We start from the raw sequence: 16,439 nt of genomic DNA on the forward strand, positions 1-16,439 counted from the left end.
AGAAAAGCAAGTTGGAATTTGCTTTCCGTAGAAACTGAATTAGTTAGTAATGCAGTTTTTTTTCACGTGGTCTTGAAAATGTTCATGGAAATCCTGAAAACGAGCCCCACCAAGCCTGCTGAGCTGGCTCTTAAAATCTGGGGGCTGCTCAGGTTAGTGGGAGGGTTTTTCTGCCTGTTTGGTGTATCCGGGATGTGCATTTGTGAGATGCTCCCCACCTTTGGGGAGGTGAGCTGCAGAGAAGCGTGGCCTCAAACTCTGGTGAGATCTCCGCATCTCCCTGTGACTGCTGGGCATTGCTGATGAGGGGTCCCTAACGTTGAAGTAGCCCTCGCTCTCAGCCTGTCACGCAGGGCTGCCTTCTGGATGGAGGAGCCCAGGCTGCCTGCTCAGCAGTGTTTGGGTCAAAATACTTCAAGTGGAAATGTGTGATCATTCCGCCATCCAGTAAGACCCCACAGAGAGGCTCTGAGGCCTCCAGGTCTTCGGGATGGGTGGAGCTGGGGCCTCCAGCTACGGGCTGGGATCGGAGCTGCCCCCCGGGCACCCCTGACGTGCTGGGGCTGGGACTCAGTCAGGGGTGTGATTATCAGAGGGCAGGGTTGTGGCAGGAAGGACGAGGCCAGGGTGGGGACAGCAGAGACAGGAACTTTGCCCGCAATCCAGTTGGTTGGATTCCAGCCGCCAGAGCCCTAGGCAAGAATCCAAGGTTGCCCCACCAATGCCCGTCCAGCTTGGGTCAGGCCGGCGGTTAGCAGCTTAGATGCGGACCCACGAGACACAGGCATCAGATCTTGAACAGCATGAGGACGGGGGAAGAGCATCTATATTAGAAGCCAGAATTAGAATTAGGAAAAGACCCCACTGCTTGACGAGAGGGACAGTCTTAGAAAAGGAAAAGATTCGGGAACAAGGGGACGAGCCCTGTATCGGGTCCCGTTGTGAGTGCAGGGTGGGGGCTGCAGACCTGGAAGGACTGGTACAGCAGCATAGATTGCACATTCCTGGGGGGAGGGGCAGCTCTGCTCACCCACACCCTCCCCCAGGGCCCTCCACCCCGGGTAAGCCGCATGTTTGAACACTGGCACTCACCTCCCCTGGACCACAGCTGATTGGACCAGAGAGGAGGCTTGATCCAAGGAGATCCAATCTTTCGGCAAGATGAGCTCATCAGCTTCGTCCCCCCCCAGAATTTTGGACTGGGGCCGGAGACATTCATCAGTTGGACGGTGGCCCTGGAGCTAGGGCGGCCATGTTTGAGGGTTTGAGCAGGTGCAGAGAGGAGAGGGAAGAATGGAGAGCCCAATGATCAGAGAGGAGCGGTGAGAAGCCGTGCAGCCCCGGGCTGGGCTGGGGCAGGGCTCGTGAAGGCCACTGAGCCGTCCCAGCTAGCGGGTCACCATTCTCCATACCTGCACTTTCTGCCCTCAGTTCCTTTGCCATATTTTCAGGCTTCTGGCTAAAGTCCTCCTTCTGTGAGCTGATGTGAGCAGGCTTCAGTCACTGGCGTCTGAAACGCTCCCTGGGAGAGCCGGTGTCCTCACCGTCACCAGCGGGACAGAAGCCCGTGGGAGGAGGAAGCAGCTGAGCAGGACCTGGGGCGGGGCGGGGTGCTCCTGCGGCTCTGTGCGTGGCTGGGCCACATTGGACCCCATCAGCTCATCCCGGGCACCATGCCACAGAAGGACAGAGCAAGCTGGTGTCTGTTCATGGAGCGTGACCCTGGTGGCGAGGGCACCTGGACCCGTGGCACTGGAGAAAGGGCCAAAGCGTCATACATTCTGCCTGGAATGAAGGAGACTTTGTGTGGGACAGAGGAAGCATCTCTGATGTCTGAAGTCTTGTTAGAGGAAAAGCAGAGACTGTTCTGAGCTCCCTAAGGCTGTTGGATGAGCTCCAAAGGTCAAGGGTCCACTTTTGGCCTGGTGTAGGGGAAACCTCCTCCTGAAACTGCCACCGGATGGGCGGACTTGGGCATAGGGCGCTCCCTGTTCGTGCAGCTGAAGGACCACTTGAACGGGTATTACAGGACATGAAAGAATGGAGCTGTTGGCCTGGACTGGATAACCATAAAGAACATCTTCACCCAGGACAAGAACAGCCTCTAGCCATGACCTTGAAGAGGACCATGACCAATGGCCGTGACCACAGAGAATAGCTTTACTTGCAGGTAGGACCTGGTCCCAGGGCAGGAAAAGCCCCAAACCATGACCTTGAAGGTGACCATGGCCAACGATCATGACGATAGGGAACATCTTCTTTCCCTGGACAGCCCCAAGAATGACCATGGACATGAGCGTTTTGCAGGATCTGATGGGCCCCGTGACCCGAGGGACAGGCAGGTGAGGCCTCTGGGCCAAACACCCTTGGTAACGCTGGGGAGCTCCTCCCAGGGATAAGCTTGAGGAACCATAGCTGCTCATGACATAATTTGTGGGCTGTTGTCCCGCTGGGGCTGGGGGCACCGGTGGCTGAGAGGGTTTGGAGGGACGGTGGAGGTGTGTTTGGAGTTGGGGAAGGAGCACAGGATGGGAGATGTAGTGACCTCTGGGGGTGAGAGCAGGGGAGGCCCACTTTCTATATGGGTTACACACTTTCTTCCTTTCTTTTCTTGGGCTCTGGGACCAACTTCTTGGTCAGGCGACCAGTGGTCTCTGAGGGCCAACCTCAGCGTGCCCTCCACCTTCCCAGACAGCCAGGGAGGGCTCGAGCCGCAGGGGACCCCCTGAGCCCCTCCATCAAAGCCTGTCCCAGAGCTGTGCTCCTATAGCAAATGTCCCGCTGTCCTCTGTCTTCTAAGCGGAGAGGGACAGGGAAACAGGCTGCTCGAGGAGCTGGGTTAAAGACATCGTGTGTATCTCTGGGGAGATAATCACCCAGGGGAGCTTTCCAGTGATGGCAGAGCCAGGGAAGGAGCAAGAAGAGAGGGCAGTGGAGATTCTTGCCTGGGTCCTTCCCAGAAAGTGACTTGAGCGGATCGGGGCTGTGGCCCTTTCTGGGGCAGCTGTAATCCGGCAGCTTTTCGTAATTACCTGTTAGTAATTACCCACTAAGACTTTGGTAAACAGCAGCCTGTTTAGCCATCCTTGAAGAATTAAATCATTACATTTATTGCTCTATCCACTCGCTATTAGCCTCCTAAGAGGCTTTTCCACCTCAGAACCAGGGTTTTCGTTTGATGAACTCCCGGGAGAACATTAAACGGGGGAGGCGCTGGGGGGTCGGGGAGACGTGCGGCCCCCGACGGCTGCTGGGGGTAAGACGGCGGCGCCCATCCTCGGGTCTGTGCCACGCGTTCTCTGTGACTGGCACCCCTCACCGTGGCAAGTGCTCTTCAATAAAGCAGAAGCTTCTTACACGGAGTGTATCTTAAGAAGCAAAGGGTCCAGTTGGAGGGGCCTGGAGACTTCTGGCACAGACACAGGCAGGCAGACAGGCTGGGCCCGTCCTGGGATGGGACGGAGGCGTGTGGCTGGGTGGTCCGCGGTCAAGGTCTGCAAGGCCAGCAGGACGGACTGAGGTCCTGGTTTCTCTTGGACTGTGCGGTGAGGTCAGCTGCTTGGATGAAGGTCAGATGAAGGTCAAGGACATGCCTTCAGTGAGGATCTGCCCTGCCTTTCCCTCTCGCCAAGGTTGCCCTTTCCTTTCTGGACCTTTCAAGGACAGCCCTAGGCCATGACCGTGAAGGTGAGCCCCCTGCAGAATCCGATGGCCCCCGACCCATGGGGGAGGCCTGTGGCCCAGAGGCCCTCGGCAGGGGTGGAGCGCCGTCCCGGGGTCCGCCTTGAGAAACGATACTTAGCTGGTCGTGACGTCGTTGGCTGCACAGCGCTTGCCACCCGGGCGGTACCTGTCACCTGAGGGGATTTGGAGGGGATGATGGTGCGGGGTGTTTGTGCTCTGAGCCACCTTTGAAGCCCCCTGCGGTGGGCCTCAGGGGCAGGGGGCGCTGCCCAGAGGGGACACAAGCCAGCTCCCAGGGCTCACCGTCTGGGGAGGCCTGTGACTGGCCCCTTCCTCTCAGGCTTCACGTGTTGTCAGGGGTGAGGCATTGCCCTGTCACACGGTAGATGGGCAGCTGGCGTCCAGGGGGCCCTGACAGGGCTCATGAGGGCACTTACTCTTGGGCGCCTCCCGTGTACCAGGCACTGGGCCAAGCGAGAGATGCATAACGGTAAGGAAGCCTAGACCCGCCACTGCTGTCACACAGAGGCTGGTCTAGAAGAGAGGACTGTAATCGATCTGGAAACATGACCAAGACCAGCACGGACTCCAGACGTGGTCCTTCCGTCCAGGGAGATCAAATAGTCAGGCCTAATTCTCTAGCTTGTTCCGTAGACTCTGAAGCCATTATACATGAAGTGAAATGAGAGGAAATGAATGAGTAGGATCAATGTAAACCCATTTTGGAAGAAGCCATTGTAAGGGTTCATTCTGGAAATCCTCCCGAAGCTGACCTTCTCCATCTTCTTTTTTAACAACCACAAAACCGTTGGCGTGTAGAGTGGTGGAACATTGCAAGACCTCAAACTGGATCACCAGATTCGTCAACAGATTTTTAAATACGTAAATTAATTTGTATCAAGGACTTAATAGGTAGAAAAACAGAATGATTTCCATTTTTGTATAAATTACCTTCATTGCTAAGTTCTATGAAATGGGGATTGTATCAGAAAATTGGGGTTAGTGGCTTTGCCTTCAGAGTAGGGGCTTTTTTTTTTTTTTAAGAAGATGTTGGGGGTAGGAGTTTATTAATTAATTAATTAATTTTTGCTGTGTTGGGTCTTCGTTTCTGTGCGAGGGCTTTCTCTAGCTGCGGCGAGCGGGGGCCTCTCGCTATCGCGGCCTCTCTTGTTGCAGAGCACAGGCTCCAGACGCGCAGGCTCAGTAGCTGTGGCTCACGGGCCTGGTCGCTCTGCGGCCTGTGGGATCTTCCCAGACCGGGGCTCGAACCCGTGTCCCCTGCCTTGGCAGGCGGATTCTCAACCACTGCGCCACCAGGGAAGCCCCAGAGTAAGGGCTTTTAAACCTGGTTTATATCAAAATGAGTAGTGAGATATTAAGACAAAATGCCATTCCCCCAGATCTACAGAATCCCAAATGTCTGGGGACCCCAAATCACATCGGCCTGCCAGGTGCCCTTGGAGAGCTGGAGGGGGGACAGAAAGACCCCATGAAGGGGCCACAGTGATGGAAAAACACTGGAGCCCAGGGGTTGCTTGCTGACTCTAGAGGGGCTGCCTTTGGGGGTCCTTTTGGCCCAGCCCCAGCCCTCTTTTCCTTTCTGCCCCCCAGTTCCCCCCGTACCCCGTTCTGGCTCTGTCTTGCCTCCCCCTTGGGCTACTCTGTGTCCCAGGCTGGGACACCCTTGTTCTTTGGGGGGAAGCACCCTCCAGACAAGCCCGCATGGGTGGGCCCTCCAGGCTAACCGTGCTGTGTTGTTGAGCTGAAAGTCTTCCTCTCCATCAGGTGAAGAAGGGGAGGAAGGAAGGACTGAGGGGACCAAGCCTCCTGCCCTGTCCTGGTTACAAAGCTGCTCTCAGGTGGCCAACGCGTCCCTAGGTGCAGTGCACCTCTCTGAGCATCTGTGCATTTAATAGGTCGAATCCTCCCGGAAGCAGGAAGGCAGTTCTTCCCCCAGAGCAGCGGGAAGGCCTCTGGTTTGAAACTTGCTCACCGATCACATTCAGCCCCATCTTGGACTCCTCCCCTGCCCTCTGCCCCCACCCCGTGAGGACCTTCCACTGGGTCAGAGCCTGTGCTAAGCTTTGGTGGAGCACTGGGGCGAGGTTCTCCATGGGCCCCGCAGCAGGGAGCAGGCAGGTAGGGATCAGGTGGCGTGTATTGGCTCTGGATGAAGAGCAGGGTGGCGTGTCCACTTCCTGGAGCTGGGATGGCAGCCCGGGGTGGTCCCCACCAGGGGCCCTGGGTGAGGGCAGGGCCTGAGGGAGGGCTCCAGGGAGGTGCTCACCCCAGGACATGTGTTTAAAGCGCCACTATCTGTAGGAAAGGGCCAAGGAGGCAGGAGACCTGCCTCTGGCCTCAGCGCAGCTCTGGAGCTGACCAGCTGCGGCTGTGGCAAGTCACTTAATTGGCTCCATCTTACAGTGACTGAGTGTCCACTATGGGGGCACTGGCCATATGCTCAGGATCCACAGGTGACGGTATGTGGTCCCTGGTATCCCAGGCACATGGGGTAAGCAGACAGATGCTGAGATATGGGCTGACAATAAAGGCATTTAAAAAGCCGCGTAGCTGGGCTTCCCTGGTGGCACAGTGGTTGAGAGTCCGCCTGCCGACGCAGGGGACGTGGGTTCGTGCCCCAGCCTGGGAAGATCCTACATGCCGCGGAGCAGCTGGGCCCGTGAGCCACGGCCGCTGAGCCTGCCCGTGCTCCGCAACGGCAGAGGCCACAACAGTGAGAGGCCTGCGTACCGCAAAAAAAAAAAAAAAAAAAAGAAATGCTGCATAGGGACACACAGAGGGGGAGACAGCCATGCTGTGGGTGGGGTAGGTCAGGGGAGTTAGTGTGAGGAATAGAGAAGACTTCGTGGAGGAGGTGACGTTTGAATTGGGCTTTGGAGGTTAAGTAGGAGCTCACTGTGGGAGAAAGCATGACAAGTAGAGGGAAGATCACAAAGACGTGGGCCCAAGAGAGCCAGTCACATTCGGGAAAACGACAGAGAGTATGATATGCCTGGGCTTTGGGTTCAGTCCCCTTTTCAGCCTGGCTGCAGCACTATGATTCCACCCTGTGGTGGGCTGGCCCTGTTGATGTGGTAGTTGACTTACGAGATGGCCCCCAGTGATCCTTGTCTCCAGGTATTCAAGCCTTTGTGCTGTCCGCTTTGTCATTGAACAGGGCTGACCTGGGTGACCACTAGAACACCACTGAAGTGATTGTGTGTGACTGAACACTGAGGCTGGGTCGTAAAAGCACTGTAGCTTCTGCCTTGATCTCTTGGATTGCACGCCCTGGGAAGGCAGCCACCATGCTGTGAGGACACTCAGGCAGCCCTGTGGGGAGGCCTATGTGCTAAGGAACTGAGGACTCCCACCAGCAGGCCGCATCAACTTGCCAGCCACGTGAGTGGGCCACTTGGAAGTGGACCTTCCAGCCCCAGCCCTGCCTTCAGAAGACTGTAGCCCTGGCTGACATCTGACTGCAGTCCTATGAGAGACCTCTAGACAGGACTGTCCAGCCAAGCTGCTCCTGAATTCCTGACCACAGAGACTGTGAGGGGTGATAAGCAACCATTGCTGTTTTAAGCCATGAAGCTCCGGGCTAATTTGTTATGCAGCACCAGATAACAAATACAGCTGGTTATGGTGGTAGGCAGCTCCCAAGATGGCTGCCAACGATCCCAGCCTCCCGGTCATTCGTGCCATCACGTAATGCCCCCTGCTTTTGTGTGGACTGGACAAAGTGACTTGCTTCGAATGAAAGAATAAGGCACACCTGATGGAGTGTCACTTGGAGATTACGTTACAAAAGTCTCTGGCTTCCATTATGGGTGACTCTTGCTCTCTTGCTGGTTCTGAGGGAAGCCAGCTGCCATGTTGTGAGCTGCCCTATGGAGGGGGTCCACATAGCCAAGAATTGAGAGGTGTCTCCAGCCAACAGCCAGTGAGGAACCGAGGCCACGAATCCAACGCCTTGTGATAAATGGAACCTTGGCAGCAGCCATGTCGGTGAGCTTAGAGTTGAACCTTGAAATGACTGCAGCCCCAGCAGATGCCTCGGTTCCAGCCCTGTGAGAGGCCCTGAACAAGAGGACTCAGACAAGCTGCCCCTGGGATCCAAGTGCACAGAAACCGTGAGGTAGAAACTGCTTGTTGTTTTAGAGCCACTGAGTGTGGGGTCATTTGTTACGCAGCAATTGATTATTAACACACAGTTACGAGGAAGGGTGCCAACCTCACCTGTCCTGTCCCCAGGGGAGCTGCTTGGCTGTGGTTCAGGCTTGGGTCACAGCCTACTGAACCACTCGAACCTTGGTCAGTCAGGGGCCCAAAGCAGGTAGGGGGAGCATTGAGGGGATGAGAATATGGGGGGGCATCCTAATACCTGCCGATGTCTGGAAAACCAAGTCAGCCTCCTTAAGACCATGGGAGATGAATCAGCATGTGGGTGAGACATAGGTTCAAGGCCAGGTTCTATCATCCTGTACCTGTATGATGTTTAGCAATGTTACAAGTCCTCCTGGAGCTCTGGCTCCCAAGTTTGCCCTGCTGGAGCAGGGGGGCGGTCCATGCAGTGATCCAACTGCCCAGTTAGCACCAACCAGAGAGCCAACAGGATCTCCAGAAGGAGCTTGGCCCTGGAACATGGTAGGTGCTTGATACAAGACTGACCCTGTAGCTGTCAGCATTCTTGGCATACCGTCTTCGGTCCAACCACCGATGTCAGAAAGCCCTCACAGTGCCCTCCTGATGCCCAGATCTAGGAGGACTTGGGGGAGGATGCCGGCTCTTCAAAGACCAGGAGGTCTCAGCTGTGTAATCACCACCACTTAGCTTGGGGCCCTCCCTGAGGAACATTCTCCCGGATGCATCACCCCCTTGCTCCGGTGAGTCTGAGGCTGGGCTTTGCATGCTGTCCTGCGTGGAATACCAACACCTCTGTTCAGCTCCCCAGAAGTCCCTGCTCTCCTGCCCTGCGGGCGCCGAGGGTCTCTGCCTGGCTTGGTGTTTATTTCTTGCAGTATGAAGCAATGATTTAATTCTTGCCTGGGATTTCATTCAGCCCCAGTTCATGCTGAAGTGAAATATATTTCAGCACCCACCGATTTCCATATAGATAAAAAAAGGGAGAAAGGAAACAACGTCAACCAGCGTCTTCACAAACTATGCATTTGAAACGTGCTTCTTGAAGATGGATTGCTCCGTTAGGCTGCTAAGAGGTTTTTCTTGACTTGTCAACAGTTTTATCCCCCTACAAACATTCTTGGCTATAAATTATTCATTACCCAGTTAGCGGTTAAAAAAAGAGATGCCTGGAGCTGAGGCACTTTCTTAATTGCCCCTCTGCTCTTCAGATCCAAGCTGTCTTCTTCCTTCCCATTTGCTGGAAAAGTAGAAGTCACTGGAATTCTGCTGGCTTGGAGGTTCAGGCTGGATGCAGTGAGAGAGTCGTGTTGAACCCGGAGTGAGCTTGGCTGGGGGTTGGGGGGAGGCAGTCATTTATAGTCTGGGGAAAGGCGGGACACTGGGCTTATCAGATATATGTTGAGATAGGAAATAGGTGTGTTGGGGGCTTTCTTTTTGTTCTGTTGGCAGGAACTCCAGGGTTTCACAAAAAGCAGAGGGGAGAGACGATTCGATCCTAGGCCCGGCCATTTCGGAGTCCCCGGCTGGAAAGGATCCGAGGCTTCCTCTGTTTACCTGATTCCACTCTCTGGGGCCCCGCCCTGCCAGGAGACAGCACGCCCTCGTCTTTCTCCGTCATGCCCACCCTCTCCTGTCCTGCACACCCCCAGCTGACTTCCTTCTCCAACGTGGATTCTCAGCCGCCCGCCCCCCCAGCCCCCCGCCCGTCTCTGTGTCCCCATGGGACGTGGATACAGGTGATGGGTGGGATTAGGCTTCAGAGTTTGGGGCCGTGTTAGCTGCGGCAAAGCCCTGTGTGCTGGGTGGCTTAAGACAACAGAAATCCAGTCTCTTAGTTTCTCAATTCCCCCTCTGCTTTCCAGATCCAAGCTGTCTTCTTCCTTCCTGCTGTTGAAAAAGTAGAAGTCACTAGAAGTCTCTTGACTTGGAGGTTCATGCTGGAGCCCAGTGAGAGAGTTGTGTGGAGCCCGTGCTGAGTGCTAGAGGCTAGGGTTCAGCGGGACTGTGCTCCCTCGAGACTCTGGGTAGGATCCTTCCTCGCCTTCTCCCTGCAGCTTCCAGCCCCTTCGTCACGTGGCTTTCTCCCCGTGTGTCTCTGTGTTCAGTCTGGTCCTCTTCTGAGGACACCAGTCATCGTGGATGAAGGGCCTACCCCGGGGCTCATCTTAACTTCACTAGAACCATCTGCAAAGACCCTGTTTCCAAATAAGGTCACCTTCACAGGTACCAAGCAAGGGGTGGGACTTCACCATATCTTTGGGGGGGACATGATTCAATCCATGACAGAGTCAGAGGAGGGAGGAGCCCCCAGGGACCAGGCCCCAGAGCAGAACATCAGAAGCATCAGAGGCTGAAGATCTCCCATCCTGCTGAGGCCTCACCTTCCCCAGCAATACTCTTGCACCAGAGGCCCCTTCTCTGCCCCTGGCTCTGCAGAGGCGCCAGGCTCTGCTGTGGGCCTGAAAAACTGTCCTTTCACAGCTGGGTAGAGAGAAAAATCAGGCTAACTGCAGGACTGCTGCACCTCTAATGGGACCCGGACCTCCCTGGGAGAGCAGCTGTCTTAGACCTTGTCCAGTGGCCTGGTCTGAGGGCACCACGTCCACCTGCCATCAGCAGCAGGAGATGTGGCCTGAGGGTCCCCCTGCTCTAAGATTTCACCTTGACTCCCAAGTCCTCCCCGCTCCCCACATTCTCCCCAGGCAGCGGGGGCTTTGCCAGGGCAACGTTTCTGGGTGGGCTCTCGGAAGATCTCTGTGCTCTGTTGCTCAATCCAGAGAGAACCGGCGGTGGGGGCTAAACAGTCCGCTGTGCCAGTGCCCTGCTGGGTGAAGCCGGTTCATGTGGGCCGTGATGATGGGACTGTCGCTGTGTCTTGGGTTGGACCTTGGATTATTTTCCTCCAACCCGACCAAGAGTTTGGGCTTTCAGAGAAGATTCCAGAAACTCGGTTTATAAACACCAGTGGGTATCAGATTTAGTCAAGGGCATCCAGCGCCTGGCATCCATCACCTCTCACCAGCCCTGCTGTGGCTACTCAGTTCGGTTCCATAACGCAGACAGCAGACAAAAGAGGCAGGGCCCGATGGTCCCTATCCATTTCATTGGATGTGGTTGTTACTTTCTGGGTCACTCACCTTTGGTTAAATTTAAGTTTGTCAGACTAAGCAGCCTTTAACTGGAGACCCTGGGGTTCCTTGGAACCCAGGCCACCTCTAAGCATGGGATCGAGTCTGTTTGGAGTGTAGGGAACAAAATTTGTCACCCCCAGATGTCTCTGGCATGTTGATTATTTCAAGCTGAAAATTATCAAGGCCCAAAAGACTCAGGAGGAAACTTTGAACTACGCCCCAATCGCCGGAAAAATTTAGATAGAGGGCCTAGTGCGGGAATAGAGCTATCACCAGACGTCTGCAGAGAATACAAACTAGGTGTGGTAGGGGAACACTTAGAGATCAGAGTCTACTCTGTGTCCCATTGTCTCTGCAGGGCCCGCAAACATTTATTTAATAAACATGTGCTTTTCCATCTCCAGGTGAATTGCCTTTCTCCCCTTCGAAGTCCCAAACCACTACTTCCAACATCCTCTGTTGTCTTTAGCTGAAGGTGACGTTTAAAGTGAGGACTTTGGCCATTATGGTGAGCTGTTCAGTTTTCCTGGGTCTCTCCCATGTATATATGCTGTTAAACTTTTGTTTGATTTTGTCCTATTAATCTTTCTCGTGTCAATTTATTTCTTAGACCTGCCAGAAGAACCTAGGAGGGTAGAGAAAAATTTCTTCCTCCCCAACAGGAGCAAAGGCAGCCAAAGGAATGGACAGGAGAGTGGTGTGAGCCCCTGGCCCACAGTTGAGGAAGCAAGGAAGTAGGTCCCAAGCACTCTCACATACGATATTTTACTTAATCCTTACAATAGTACGCCCATTGCACAGATGAGGAGACTGAGTTTCAGAGAGACCAAATGACCTGCCTAGTAAGTGACAGAATCTAATGGACCTGAGGTTCCTGAATGAGAGAATTTCTTCCTCAGGCAGGTAGTTTCACATCCCTCTGATCACACTGTGACGGGTGGTGACCTAGTCCAAAGGGTCTTTGGGAAAATGAGGTTCTTTCCCAGGGCTGGGATCTGACCAGAAGCCTTTGGCGCTGAGTACTGGCTTCTCCCAGACTGTCTGGGGAGATGCACTTGTATCACATCCGGGTGTGGGCCATATTGATGGTGGAACTGCAAAACCCAGGATGGCCAGCCCCACCTGTGGGGCACTTGATAGGGAATTCGAGGAAGAAGATACAGCAGGGCTCGGAGGGAACACAGGCTCTCCTGGGAGCATCCAGTGAAAATTCTTTTCCATTCAAAGTCAGAGTCAAATAAGAGAAGGTCTTTAGAAATGAGGGTTTTTCAGGGAGCACTTGAAACCATTTTGTAGAAATCCGGACTGTTTTAAAGAGAAACAGGAGTGGCAAGATGTCCAAAAATTAATTTTTAAAATCAATTCCATCATCTTTTCAATTGTCCAAGTCGTTTAGTTTTGTTTTTATTGCATTATTTTCTTTCTTAAGACTGGATTCTTTGAAATAATACTGCGATGACTATGGAGGTCATTCACTTTTTGTATTCCTTTCTTATTCACAATTTTGTTGAGATGCAGTTCACCTGTCATCTAAAGTGCACAGCTCTAACACAGGGAACTCTACTCAGTATTCTGTATTAGCCTATATGGGAAAAGCATCTGAAAAAGAACGAATATATGTATATGCATAATTGAATCACTTTGCTGCACATCTGAAACTAACAACACATTGTAAGCCGACTATAGGCCAATAAAATGTTTTTAAAAATAAAACAAATAAAGTGCACAGCTCAATGGTTTTTAGTATATTCCCCGAATTGTGCATCCACCACCACAATCAATTTTAGAGCCTTACATATATACAATGGGATATTACTCAGCCATAAAAAGAAACGAAATTGAGTTATTTGCAGTGAGGCGGATGGACCTAGAGTCTGTCATACAGAGTGAAGTAAGTCAGAAAGAGAAAAACAAATACCGTATGCTAACACACACACACACACACACACACACCCATATACAAAGGTTCTGATGAACCTAGGGGCAGGACGGGAATAAAGATGCAGATGTAGAGAATGGACTTGAGGAAAGGGAGGGTGGGGATGGGTAAGCTGGGATGAAATGAGAGAGTGGCATGGACATATATATATACGCTACCAAATGTAAAACAGATAGCTAGTGCGAAGCAGCCGCACAGCACAGGGAGATCAGCTCGGTGCTTTGTGACCACCTAGAGGGGTGGGATAGCGAGGGTGGGAGGGAGACGCAAGAGGGAGGGGATATGGGGATATATGTATATATAGCTGATTCACTCTGTTATACAGCAGAAACTAACACACCACTGTAAAGCAATTATACTCCAATAAAGACGTTAAAAAAAAATTTAGAGCCTTCATTATCCTCGGACGGTACAGCCTTGGGCATGAGCGTGAGCCCACCTCCCTGGGATGCGGTGGACTTAGCAGTGCTGTCTTTGATTGTGTCTTTTTCTGATTTCTTTTTTAAAAAAAAAATACAATTGCTTTTTTAAAAAAATAAATTTATTTATTTATGTTGCGTTGGGTCTTTGTTGCTGCGCATGGGCTTTCTCTGGTTGTGGCGAGTGGGGGCTACTCTTCGTCGTGGTGTGCTGGCTTCTCTTGTTGTGGAGTGCGGGGTCTAGGTGCATGGGCTTCAGTAGTTGCAGCACGTGGGCTTGGTAGTTGTGGCTTGTGGGCTCTAGAGCGCAGGCTCAATAGTTGTGGTGTGTGGGCTTTGTTGCTCCACGGCATGTGGGATCTTCCCGGACCAGGGCTCGAACCCGTGTGCCCTGTGTTGGCAGGCGGATTCTTAACCACTGCGCCACCAGGGAAGCCCCTTTCTGATTTCTTTGTTAAGCTGTTTGCTTCAATTGGGAATACACCCAGCCCAGCAGGAGGTAATAGAGTCCACCTGCTGATTGCTCTATTGTTTTCAAAAATGCCCAGGGACATAAATTGCTCTGCAGCCTGATCCAATTAAATTCAAGCCGGGGGCTTTTTCCGAAACAGGTTTGCCGCCGGGATGCAGGTGTGGTGAAAACCACGGCTAAACCTCAGCAAAAATGGGAAAGGAGGAGACCTATATCAACATCGTTGTCATTGGACACGTAGATTCGGGGAAGTCTACCGCTGCTGGCCATCCAATCTACAAATGTGGTGGGATCGACAAGAGAACCATTGAAAAGTTCGAGAAGGAGGCTGCCGAGATGGGAAAGAGCTCCTTCAAGTGTGCCTGGGTCTTGGACAAACGGAAAGCTGAACGCGAGAGTGGTATCACCAGTGATATCGCCGTGTGGAAGTTTGAGACCGGCAAGTTCTTTGTGACCAGCAAGTTCTTTGTGACCATCGTTGATGCCCCAGGACACAGAGACGTCATCAAAAACATGATTACAGAGGCATCCCAGGCTGATTGTGCGTCCTGGTGAATTTGAAGCAGGTGTTTCCACGAATGGGCAGACCCCGAGCACGCCCTCTGGCCTACACTCTGAGTGTGAAACACCTTATTGTTGGAGTTAACAAAATGGATCCCACTGAGCCACCCTACAGCCGGAAGAGACAGGAGGAAACTGTGAAGGAAGTCAGCACCTCCATTAAGAAACTTGGCTACAACCCGGCACAGCAGCATTTGTGCCAATTTCTGGCTGGAATGGTGACAGCATATGCTGGAGCCAAGTGCTAACGTAAGTGATTTTCTAGAGTTTTAGGATTGTCCCAGAAAGGGGTACGTTCGATGGTAACGCTGACGGTCTTGTGTTTTAGATGCTGTGGTTCAAGGGACGGAGAGTCACCCGTAGAGATGGCAGTGCCAGTGGAACCACACTGCTTGAAGCTCTGGATCGCATCCTGCCACCAGCTCGCCCAACTGACAAGCCCTTGCATTTGCCCCTCCGGGGCGTCTACAAAATTGGTGGTATTGGCATTGTCCCTGTGGGTCGAGTGGAGACGGGTGTTCTCAAACCTGGCTTGGTGGTCACCTTTGCTCCAGTCAACGTGACAACTGAAGTGAAGTCTGTTGAAACGCACCATGAACTTTTGAGTGAAGCCCTTCCTGGGGACATTGTGGGCTTCCATGTCAAGAACGTGTCTGGTCAGAGATGTTCGTCGTGGCAATGTGGCTGGTGACAGCAAAAATGACCCACCGGTGGAAGCAGCTGGCTTCACAGCTCAGGCGGTTATCTTGAACCATGGAGGCCAAAGCAGTGCTGGCTATGCACCTGTGCTGGATTGTCACACAGCTCAAGCTTGCAAGCTTGCTGAGCTGAAGGAGAAGACTGATCGTCCTTCTGGGAAAAAGCTGGAAGATGGCCCCAAATTCTGAAATCTGATGATGCTGCCATCGTCGATATGGTTCCTGGCAAACCCGTGTGTGCTGAGAGCCTCTCTGGCTGTCCTCCTCTGGGCCGTTGTGCTGTTGGTGGCATGAGACGGGCGGCTGCTGTGGGTGTCATCAAAGCAGTGGACAAGAAGGCAGGTCACCAAGTCTGACCGGAAAGCTCAGAAGGCTAAGTGAATATTATCCCCAATACCTGCCACCCCAGTCTTAATCGGTGGTGGAAGAGCGGTCTCAGGACTGTTTGTCTCAACTGGCCATTTAAGTTTAATAGCAAAAGACTGGTTAGTGATAACAGTGCATCTTAAAACCTGCAGAAGGAAAGGAGAATGTTTTGTGTGTAGCAGTTTTGTTATGAGTTTTTAAAATCAGTAATTTTAATGGAAACAAGTTGACCAAAAATCTGTCACAGAATTTGAGACCCATTAAAAAAGTTTAATGAGAAAAAAAAAACACAACAATTCCAGCCGGGGTAGATTGTGAGGCCCGTTGTGAGGTTTGCTTGGCGCCCAGGAGGGCTTCTGTCTCTTTGCCTGGTTCTCTCCGGTGAACTATCTACCTTGGGTTTGGTTTATTGCTCTTAATTAAGAGAGGCTGCTGTTCTCAAGAGTGCCCTTAGGTATGAACTTCCTCACCTTCTGTTTTTTTATTTTATTTTATTTTATTTTATTTTATTTTATTTTTTTTGCGGTACGCGGGCCTCTCACTGTTGTGGCCTCTCCCATTGCGGAGCGCAGGCTCCGGACGCGCAGGCGCAGCGGCCATGGCTCATGGGCCCAGCCGCTCCGCGGCACATGGGATCCTCCCGGACGGGGGCACGAACCCGTGTCCCCTGCATCGGCAGGCGGATTCTCAACCACTGCGCCACCAGGGAAGCCCTCACCTTCTGTTTTAAATAAAGTCATTTCCTTTGGGAGCACTTCAGAGAGCTTTCTTTTCTCCTGGATTGAATCTCCCCTGTGCAAACTCTCTGAGCTCTAGTTCTGGGTGCCTCTGGCCACCTCAGCTTGCATCTTCTTGGAAACTGTGTCCCATGAGCAAGCTGTGGTCAGGCAGGTGGGGTCCCAGTCCTCTGGGCCTGCCCGGCCTGGGGTAGAGCCTCTGTTCCACGGCAGTGGCCGGGAGGAAGGCTGTCTCCACCTCTCAGTCACATCGACACACCAGGAATTTAGCCTTCTCAGCTTGGAG

General features: G+C 52.9%; 1 pseudogene; it reads left to right on the forward strand.

The window, feature by feature from the left end:
- LOC131750487 (elongation factor 1-alpha 1-like) overlaps window positions 1-15,584 on the forward strand; it is a 73,696-nt pseudogene extending 58,112 nt beyond the window's left edge.
- Window positions 15,585-16,439: the final 855 nt, after the last annotated feature.

Source organism: Kogia breviceps, chromosome 2, assembly GCF_026419965.1.
Source record: "Kogia breviceps isolate mKogBre1 chromosome 2, mKogBre1 haplotype 1, whole genome shotgun sequence".
NCBI classification, from domain to species: Eukaryota; Metazoa; Chordata; class Mammalia; order Artiodactyla; family Physeteridae; genus Kogia; species Kogia breviceps.